The following is a 10,610-nucleotide window of genomic DNA, read 5'->3' as shown; positions in this document are numbered from 1 at the left end:
AATGAAACAAAAAAAAATATTTCAATTCATATAAAGGTGATGTTTTATAATGAAAATGAATAAAAGAAATATTTTTCAAAACTAAAAATTAGCAGATATTTTATAATGAATATAAAAAAATATATTTTTAATAAAAAATACCTAGTAAAAAATTGAAGTTAAAAAAAAAAATAAGAAAATGAAATAAAAAATTTAATTAAATAAATAAAAAAATTGAAATTTTTAAAAATATATTTGAAAAATATTACAAATTCACATAAAATCGGCACAGCATTTACATTGCAAATGAAAAAAACATATTTTTAAAAGTCTTGAAATAAATTGAATATAAAATAATAAAAAAAATAACAATAAAAATTTATATGGCGGGCATATTCTAATGAAAAAAATAAAAATATATGAAGCAAAATATATTCTTAAATAGAAAAAAATATAAATACAATAAAAACAAAAAATTATGATGAACTTGAAAAAAAAACAAAAAAAAACGAAATGCTGTCAAAAACTAAAAAAATAATAATTTTTAAAAAATATTTACATTAAATAAAAAAAATGTAAAAACCATAATAATAAAAAATTATGAAAAATTGCAAAAAACAAAAAAAAAAGGCAAAAAGGAATACAGTCAATAACGAGAAAATTAAACTAAACAAAAAATAATAATTTTTGAAAGTTTTGTCAACGAAAAAATTACAAAAACAAAATAAAATAAACAAACAACAAAATAAAATAATCTATATAATAAAAAAATATTTTTCAAATGGAAAACATATCAAAATTTTGTAGGAAAAAATTTAAAATTTTTGGATTGCAACCATCACAAGAAATTTTCAAATTACCTTTATTTACAGTTAAAAAATATTTTGGTAAGACAAAAGACACAAAAGTAAAAAAAATTGATATTTAAAAATTTGTAAAAGAAAAAAATTGAAAAAATCCCTCAAATCATTAAAAAAAGAAAAACAACAATAAACAGAAATTAAAAATATTTAATAAAAAAATAAAATAATTTTTTTTTTTCAAATGAAAATTATGTCAAAAAATTGAATATAAAAATAAAAAACCTCAAATCAATAAAAAAAAACCAAAAAAAATAAATAAAAATAAAACATATTTAATAAAAAAATGTATAACAAAAAATTATTTTTCAAATGAAGATTATGTAAAACATTTGATGGAAATTATTGTAAAATTTTCTAAATGCTAAAAATTTATATTAACAACGTTAGACACATTTCCAACAGCAACAAAAATAAAAGACATTTATTTTTATTTTTAAACGAAAAAAGTTTTGGTTAGCCAAAAATATACCTAAAACATTGAGAAATTCAAAAACGAAAGCCAATCGATTTGTTTAAAAACTTAAACTTGAAAGAAAAAGAGTTGCGCACAAAATTTTAAAAATTTGTTAAACCCTAAAAATTATTTCAAATATTAAACCCGCGTACAACAACACAAAATTTAACTAAAACCAAACACAACCACCAACAAGCCGTCTTCATAAAATTATTTCTCTATAATTTTGCCTGCATATATGCGTACACGCATACACACAAAAAGCGTTAAATAAAACTGCGTATAATTCTAAAATCAAACAAATTATCAAAAGCACCAGAAAAGTAAGAAAAGTGACGCTTTTACCCGAAAACCTACCAGAAAGTTACCAAAAACCACAAAAATTCAATGAATAAGTGAAAAAAAATCTGAAAGTAGCTTAATATTCACAGCGAAATGTGTGTGAGAAAGCACAGCAGTGTGTGAAACATGTGCAGTGAAGGGTAAAAAGCGTAAGTAAGCAACAACACAACTTGCCCGCATTTTCTTTGGTGGCCTTGAAGCGCCAAAGCGACTCAATTGTGCTGCTGCTGCCGTCTTGTTGCTGTTATTGTTGTATAGTATTTGCCAAAAATGTGCCAGAGTTAACTTAATTTAATTTTTATTTCGCCAAAAGCAAAACGACATTGCAGGAATGCGGTTAATGAAAAATGCCGTAAGAAAAGGATTGAGAAGTGACCGAAGCAAACACGCAACTGTCGCGCGGCGTCAGTGAAGCGTAAGTGAGGCATGCGGAAGAAAATGTTAAAATTAAAGGTTGAAAGCAAAAGTTTGCAGAAGAAATTTAAATTACTTTTCCTTGCCGCGGGGGAGCGCTGCAACGCGGAATTCTAATGTGAGCAGAAGCGTTTGCGGCGAACGAATTTGCTAGTGTGCGTATGTACATACAACTGAGAATGTGTTTGTAAGCATGTGTGTGTATGTATGTGTTTTTTATGCGAAAACGTGCTATCTTCCAGCAACCAAAGGTAACCCACGAAAGCCTTGTGCCTGTGCATTACTCACAAGCCAAAGTACACTGTCTATTTGCTCACGTAGATGCCTGTGCTCTTTATATATACTCTCTTCCTTGTATTTGCTCAAATAAATATAGCTTTCTTTAAGCTTCATTTAACATCTTCCTTGCGTATTTTATAGTAAAATATTTCTGCCAAAGGTCATATGCATTTGGTGTTGAATATTGCTCGTCGAAAAGCAGCAAATGTGCAAAGGAAAAAGCGTCTAAGCAAAAAATCGATTTCCTGCTCTGGCGGTATATTGATAGGAAGACGGTTTTGCACAAAATTTTTCAGCAATTTTTTTGGTTAAATGATTATGAAGAGTGCTTTAAATATGGGGAGGGTATTTTGAATAAATTTCTTCGAGTTGAAAGGAAATTCAGTGCGGAAGAATTTATTATTTTTGACTGCAAATAAGACGGCATTGCTGTAGTAATAAATCCAACAGGCTTAATGACTTCAGTTTCAGCTAAAAAAAATACCAAACAGGAACACAATTTTCAATAGTCTAACTACTTGTCTTGTCGGCTATGAAGAAACTTCTGATACAACTCACAAAATATACCACTTTCCCTAAACACCAACATGCAAGCCATGTGAAAAAAGAGTTTACCACCGATTATAGCGGCCCTCCAACTTCTCGATATCATTTTTCTAATACGATTTGACCTTTGCTTCAAAATAGGCCGGCCGTTTCGGTGATCACCTCTTCATTAGATGAAAATTTCTTGCCAGCGAGCATTCTTTTGAGATGTAAGAACAGAAAATAGACGCTGGGGATCAGATTTAAAGAATACGTTGGATGCGGTATAGATTTGAAGACCAATTCATGGAATGTCGCCACCATTTTCACTGACTTGTGAAACGGTGCATTGTCTTGATGAAATAGCACTTTTTTCTTCAAATGCGGCCATTTTTCGACCGTTTTCGTGCTTCAAATGGTCCAATAATGCTTTGCAGTAGTTGCTATTAATGATCATTCTTTTTGCAAGGTAGTCGATAAAAATTATTCTATGCACATCCCAAAATACAGACGCCATAACCTTGCCAGTCGACTGTTGCGGTTTTTCGATGCTTCAGAGCGGGTTCATTGTGTGCAGTCCACTCGGATGACTTCGGAGTGAATTGATGAAGCCATGTTTCATTCATTGTCATATATTGAAAACTCGGGTTTATTCCGCTGAAATATCTTCAAACACCGCTATCATCAAGTCATGGTTGTCTTTGATCAAAAGAGCGATCGCGCGGCATTCACTTTGCTCATAGCTGTCTCATACACAAATATTCGTGAATGATGTGATGTACATGTACAGTTGATATCTTTAGAGTGCCCGATACTACGGTCATCGGAATTTACTTTGCCGACTTTTTTGATGTTTTCGTCGATAACAACCTCTTTTGGAGTTTCACTGCTTTCATTGTCTTCGTAGCTCATTTCACCACGTCTTATCTTAGCATGCCAATCCTTAATGGTTGATTTTTCTGGAATAGGGTCCGGAAATTCGTCATTAAGCCAAGTGTTTGCTGCATCTTTATTCTTTCCCTTCAAAAAGCTATATTTTATAAACACGCGAAATTCGTTTTTATCAACGTTTTTCGTAATAACAAAAGCTGCTTAATTCAAAATTCACAAGCTAATTATCCGACAGCTGTCAGTAAGGCCGGGGTTCTTCAATTGGCCTTTGCTTTGTTCCGCTATAAATTCTTTCACATAAGTTCCTAAAGATCAGTGACAGCGCGCATAGCTTCAATTGGTACTGACAGCGCTACTCGAACCAAAAATTTATTGAGACTTCAAATTTCTGTGAGGCATGCGACATTATCTATCCCAATGAATTCAAATCCAGATTTCGAATTGAATATTAAAAACTTGACGAAATTAAAAACATTTTCATCTGTTTCATCTGCATTTTATAGCCGTTGACCCTATGTTACGGAAGAAGCCGCTTGCATAACTTGAGTCCAGTTGAGCTTTCATGTGGATATCATGTAGACTAAATCGTAAAGAGGCTTAATAGAAGTTCTGAGAAATGTTTAAATGATAAACTGCGTGATTTTTCCCAAGTGCAGACAGATCGCTATGCACTTGGTCCTTCCATAAGTGGCGTGGAAACCCTTGTTTCCATTATTAACCCATGGTGTTTGAATCGTTGAAACTTTTCTCTAATTCCTTTGATTTTTATGAGCTTAACTATATCCATATTGTTGTAATCTCATAAAGTTTCTCAATCCATCATCTTCGATATTTATCGTTCATGCGGACGATACTAAATAACTTACGGAGAACAGTTCTCTCGACTGCTAAGTGCTTTCTCATCTCGTCTTGTGTTCGTCGAGAGCGGCATCTGCTTCTCAAAAACCTGCCGATCCATTGTGATCCTGTTGACAAGAGTTGTTCTACGTTTGATTTCCAAGCTAAGATGGTGGAGTTTACGCTGGTTCCGAGATACTTGCATGCCAAGTGCTTAACTCTTTCCAATTTAGAGCGGACAATAGTGACGTTGTTCAAAACGTGAGAGCATATAGTATACGGGGCCTCCAGGTACTTTGACCGTATTTTAGAGTAGAGAGTTCCACTGCGAGTTTTATTAGCGGCACGCAGCACATTTTACATTTGTCTAAAAGTTTGTTTGGTATCGATAGAATCGGAAAGGTCCTTCCCTTTTATGACGGAACTCATGACTATGCTCAACGTCATTCTGTATAACCGTATAAGTTCCGCGGAGTAGCTAATTTAGACTTTGTGTCGAAAGCGGCTTTGAATACAAGAATGGGTGCCGATCTGTTTGACTGTTAGACTACTTTTCATAAGGTCCTTAAAAAAATCAAGAATCGAAACCGGAAATTAATAACTCCATCATATTTTTCGTTAGCATCAATAAATTTCTCTTCTCTTGATTCTACAATCTCAAGACTAATTAACAGGAAACATTCTAGGGTATCATTTTTTGCCGATTTCTGTTCATTTGAGTCAAGTTCTGGTTATTTCTAAGACCTTTGACTATTTTCAAAATTTAGTAGGTGCAGCTTATCAAGGCTTTTAGTACTGACTGCTTAGATTGTACTTGTTGCAAGCAAAAATATCTAATCGACCATGAATGTACCACGAGCTGCCAGCACATTACTCGCACAGTCATGTGATTTAGTTTAAATTTTTCCTCCTTCGCAGCATCCATACGCCATCCCTCTTTCGTTCTGTCGCTACTAACTGATTATGCAAATATTGCAAGCATTTCTTGCTGTGAAAAAATATGAAGGACACACGAAGTTGTTCAACCAAAATGAGCTCACGTCCATAAACTATGTAACGGCAAGTCCTCGTATATAGTAGTAGCTATGTATATCGACGAAAGGGTATGTGTTTAATGGCGATGGCGGTGGCGATGAAGAAAATAATGGAAGAATAGATAGATGAAGTGAGATCAGAGTGCCGGAATAACGTGCGGTCTAGCTATATCTTTATATATAAAAAGTACGTGTCACGTTGTTTGTCCGCAATGGACTCCTAAACTACTGAACCGATTTTAGTAAAATTTAGTACACTGAGTCCAGTTTGAACCAACTTAGAAGATAGGATAGTAAAAACAATTCAAAAATAAAAATACAGCGAAAGCTCTATCAAATGAAAATGGGAAATAAATGAAATTCGTAAATAAAATTTTCACTGTATTGAATAGTTTATTATATGAATAACAGTATAAAATCTATACCACAGCAACGCGTGGCCGAATCCCCTAGTAAATATGTAAGATGTTTCTTTAGACATGTGATTTTCAAGAAGAAATCAAATGCATATGGAAAATTTAATATCCTGGCAAAGAGTTTAGCTTCATTATCAAGAAAAAGGGTTTGCCATTATGTTTTAAAAATTGTTTAGGTCTGGCTCGAAAAAGTTCCAATGGACAGACCCAAATTTTCGACGAATATTCTTATCCACGGCGCCAATTGTATCCGGCTGTTCTTCATAGACAAGAGTTTACATTAAATCCCATCAAAAAATTGTTCAGTGGTTTTAAATTGCACAATCTTGGAGACCATATCACAGGCGCACGACGCCATAATGATAGTTATGCACTCACCAAAAGTCTTCTACAATAAATTGATTGTTTCGTTTGCTGTATGACATGTGGTGCCATAAGTCATTAAGTAAGCATGTTGGAGCCACATCAATATTTTCCAATTGAGGCACGAAGAAGTCTTTAATCGTGGTTCTATGACATTCCTCATTGATAGTAACATTATGACCGACTTCATTTTTGAATAAATAGGGATCAATTATTCCTTCTGCTCATGAGCACACGGTAATTTTTGAGGATGTATCACTTCAGCCAAAAGTGATTTCCATAGTTGAACAAAACTTTCTTATGAAAATCGGTTAGCCGTTCTTCCTAAAGTCCTAAAGTTCTTCTAAATAATCTTATATAAAATGAATGGACATATGTAGATCCAACTTTTGCGTGCGATTCTTATGCGGTTCTTGCATTCACAACCTTTTGAATGAATAGTTCATGCCAGCAATTACAGTTCCCCACCTGCTTTCAAGTCCCGGCAGAACCTACGTTCCATTATATAGTAGGTTAACTTGTCCTTATAGCCTTGATCGAAAAGTAACATCTTAGCTTAACTTTCTTGAAAAATGTAAAAGAGTGGAAACGACAGACTTCATGTCTTAAACCGGTCACAAAAGAAATTTAGGTATATTAAAATATTTTTCGGCTTGAATTCCAATTTAAAGTAAGTAGGGTTGCCAGATTTTTTGTTATTGTTGCATTTTGTGGTGCCTTACAAATTAAAAGTTATGTAATATATATGCTAAATAATTTACTTAATTTTATAATGAGACCTATTAAACATACATTTATTTTCTGGCGTTGCCAGACTTTTTAATCAAGTTTTTTTACTATAATTTTTAATTAATAATTAAATGAAATAGGAAATTCAGGCATATTTAAATATATTTCACACAAACTTTGATAATATTGTGGCACAGTGTTGCCACCTTTCAATTTTATAAGCATTATTTGTTAATATATAGTTAATTGTCAGCAGAAATATAGGTGATTATAAAACAATTTCGGTTTGAATTTAGTTTTAAAGCGAGCAGGGTTGCCATATTTCTTTTTTAATTTTAAATTTTTTATGCCTTAAACATTAAAAGTTGTTTAATATTTTAAATAATTTATTAAAAAATATTTAATTGAGATTTATTTTGGATACATTTATGAGCTGGAGTTGCCACGTACATATGTATGTATGTTAACCAAAGTTTTTATATTATCATTATTAATTAATAATTATATCTAATAAGAAACTCATATACATATATTTAAATATGTTACACATTAACTTTGATAATATTGTGACACAATGTTGCCACCTGTCTCAAAATTTTATTTTTATAAGCATTTTTTGGTAAAATATACTTAATTGTCACTAGAAATTTAGGTAACTACAAACAAATTTCGGCTTGAATTAATTTTTAAGTTAGCGGGGTTGCCAGATGTTTTTAGTTATTGTATTTTTTGTGCCTTAAACATTAAAATTTGTGTAATATGTATAATATAATGAAAATGTATCAGTGAGTTTTCTTAGAGAAACATTTATTGTCTGGAGTTGCCACATATTCCAATATAATTTTTTTATTACCGTTATTAATTAGAAATTATATGAAATAATAAATTTAGGCATATTTTAATGTGTTCGGCATTACCTTTCATTATAATTTGACACGGTGCTGCCATCTGTCTTAAAATATAACTATTTTTATAAGAATTAATTGTTAACATAAATATAGATAAATTATAGCTTGAATTCATTTTTAAAGAGAATAGAGTTGACTCCTTGTTTTGTCTAATTAATTAATTGTAATAAAAATTAGCTTAACACTTTGAGTCCCGCGTGTACCACCGGTAGACATTTATGTTTTAACGATTTGGGACAATGTGACCACCCGTGGACATTGGTGGATTTTCATTATGGGACAATGTGAACACCGGTGGTCACAAAAAAAAAAAAAAAAAAAAAGAAAAAAAAAACAACAAAAATGCATTTGGTTTATCAAAAATAAATATCACAAAGTCACCTCAATCGCAAAAAATCAATAAAACTAAGTAAACAATCAATAAAACAAAAACAAACAAACCAGCTTGTCAACTAAAGCACAACCCTTCGTCAGCATGCGGTCCACCGGTCCAGAAAAAAAATGACCACGGGTGGGCACGCGGGGCTCAAAGTGTTAAAAGTAAAATAATTCAATATTTTTAAATGCATAAATTTGCACAAGGTTGCCGCCCTTAATTATTTTGTTTGAGATTTTAATAAGCATTAACATACAATTTCATAGATCACAATATTGTTATTAAATAAATTTAAATAAATAATAAAATTAATAAGTTGCCACCTAATTGAAAATATTAATAAAAGAAAGAAAGAAAGTGCTGTAATTAGTAAAAAATCTTATTTCAAAATATCTTAATTTATGTGATGCTGAAATGTTTATTAGCCAATATTTCGTGATTGCAAAAAGCTCTGAAATCCCAGTTGGCTTAAAAGTTTAATGACCTTGATAATTTATTTCGTAGAATTACCCTTAAAAATACAATTACATTTAAAACTAATTAAATTACAATTAAATAACTGTTAAAGTAAACGCTAGCACCCCAGATAATTGCTTAAACTGCAGTTTGCGCAATAAAAAGCGTAGATTACTTAGATCAAAACAGTTAATGAGCGAGCAGAACAAACAAAAGGAGAGCAAATAAAAGAAAGGAGAAAAAGGAACATTTACAAATGAGTTGCAGAACACAAATAATTTGCCAGCGCAGTCAGCAGATAAACATAAAAAAGAAGATGAAATTGTCAACACGAGACAAATCAGTGGCAAGCAACGCACGCTCAACAGTCCATAAGCGCTCCGTTGGGTAGTCTTTGCATGCAAAAGAGTGATGGCGTGCAAGCAAACGCTGGCGTTGATAAAGTAATTTGCGGGAAAACACAGCGATGCCATCTTTTTACTGTCTTGCGAAAATGTTTTGCCACAACATTACCATTTCCACAAACATTAAAAGCAATTTTTATGAATTTTTCTACTTTTCTGCTTCGCTTTGGTATGCTTTAATCTACTTTTGCTACGGCGCGTGCGTTGTTGTTGCACCAAAAGTTGCCACACCGCTGACCAGTTGTTAGATTCACAGGTAAATTGTCGGAATTTGGGGGAGTGCCGACGACAGCTGGACGCCGACAGCGATCAAAAGTCAACTGTCACACGTTGCACGCAGTGACAAATTACTATTTATATACATACATATATGTACAAGTACATTAGGGTTTGCTTTATTTTCCGAATTGTTGTTTTTTTTTTCAAAAAAGACCCTAAAGTTTCCGTTTTTACCGTTACCGTTTTTATCTAAATTAAACAAGCTTAATATTTTTAATTTAAAAGGTGCCTTAATCATGTTACATTTCGTAGTTATATGAGATTTTTTGATATTTCGCATTTACCAAATAAATCTACAGCTCTCAAAAAATTAGATTCTAATACAAAATTTTCCACTCTAAAAAAATTGTTGCAATTATTTTTTCATTAAACCACTACTTGAAAAGTTATACGCCGTTAAAATTATACAGCAAGCGTCTTCAGCATTCATACAAGTGATTTACTATATGCATTCTGTGTTGCGCATACGACATGGTGTACCATATGAATGCAGTACACTTTAAGGCATAACTTGAACTGCGTATAACTTTTAAAGCAAAGTTTTTATAAAAAAAATTTTTGGAACTTTTTGGTAGAGCGGAAAATTGTATATCAGACCATTGCACCGAAGCTGTACCATAAGTAACCCTTCACGAATATCGAAGATTTCTTACAAAACCTAATTTTGATGGACCAGTTTGTATGACAGCTATATGGTATAGTTGGCCGATCTGAACAATTTCTAAGGATATTGTATCATTGCTTCATGTAATAACGTGTACCGAAATTCGTGAAGTTATCTTCTTAAATGAAAAAGTTTTCCATACAAGGGCTTGATTCCGTTCGATTAGTTTGTATGGCAACTGTATGTTATAGTTATCCAATTTGAACACTTTCTTCGGATATTGCATTATATTCTTAGATAATAGTCTATACCAAATTTTTTGAAGGTATCTCCTCAAATGGAAAAGTTTTCCTCACAAGCACTTGATTTTCAGCGTGCAGTTTGTATGGCAGCCATATGCTATATTACACCGATCTGAACAATTTCTGCTGATATGGCAACATTGGCTTAGAGAATA

The 10,610-nt window shown here is 32.2% G+C and overlaps 1 protein-coding gene across 1 annotated transcript in view; it reads left to right on the top strand.

Moving 5' to 3' along the window:
* Positions 1–1,216: 1,216 nt before the first annotated feature.
* Positions 1,217–10,610, top strand: part of LOC126756015 (uncharacterized) — a 92,649-nt gene continuing 83,255 nt past the window's right edge. The window contains exon 1 of the mRNA XM_050468805.1: positions 1,217–1,787. The gene's annotated coding sequence lies outside the window, so the exon portion shown is untranslated. The remainder of the gene's footprint in view (positions 1,788–10,610) is intronic.

The sequence above is a fragment of the Bactrocera neohumeralis genome, chromosome 4 (genome assembly GCF_024586455.1).
Source record: "Bactrocera neohumeralis isolate Rockhampton chromosome 4, APGP_CSIRO_Bneo_wtdbg2-racon-allhic-juicebox.fasta_v2, whole genome shotgun sequence".
Classification (NCBI taxonomy): domain Eukaryota; kingdom Metazoa; phylum Arthropoda; class Insecta; order Diptera; family Tephritidae; genus Bactrocera; species Bactrocera neohumeralis.
Note: the sequence above shows the minus strand (reverse complement) of the source record. Positions and strands in the feature narration are given on the sequence as shown.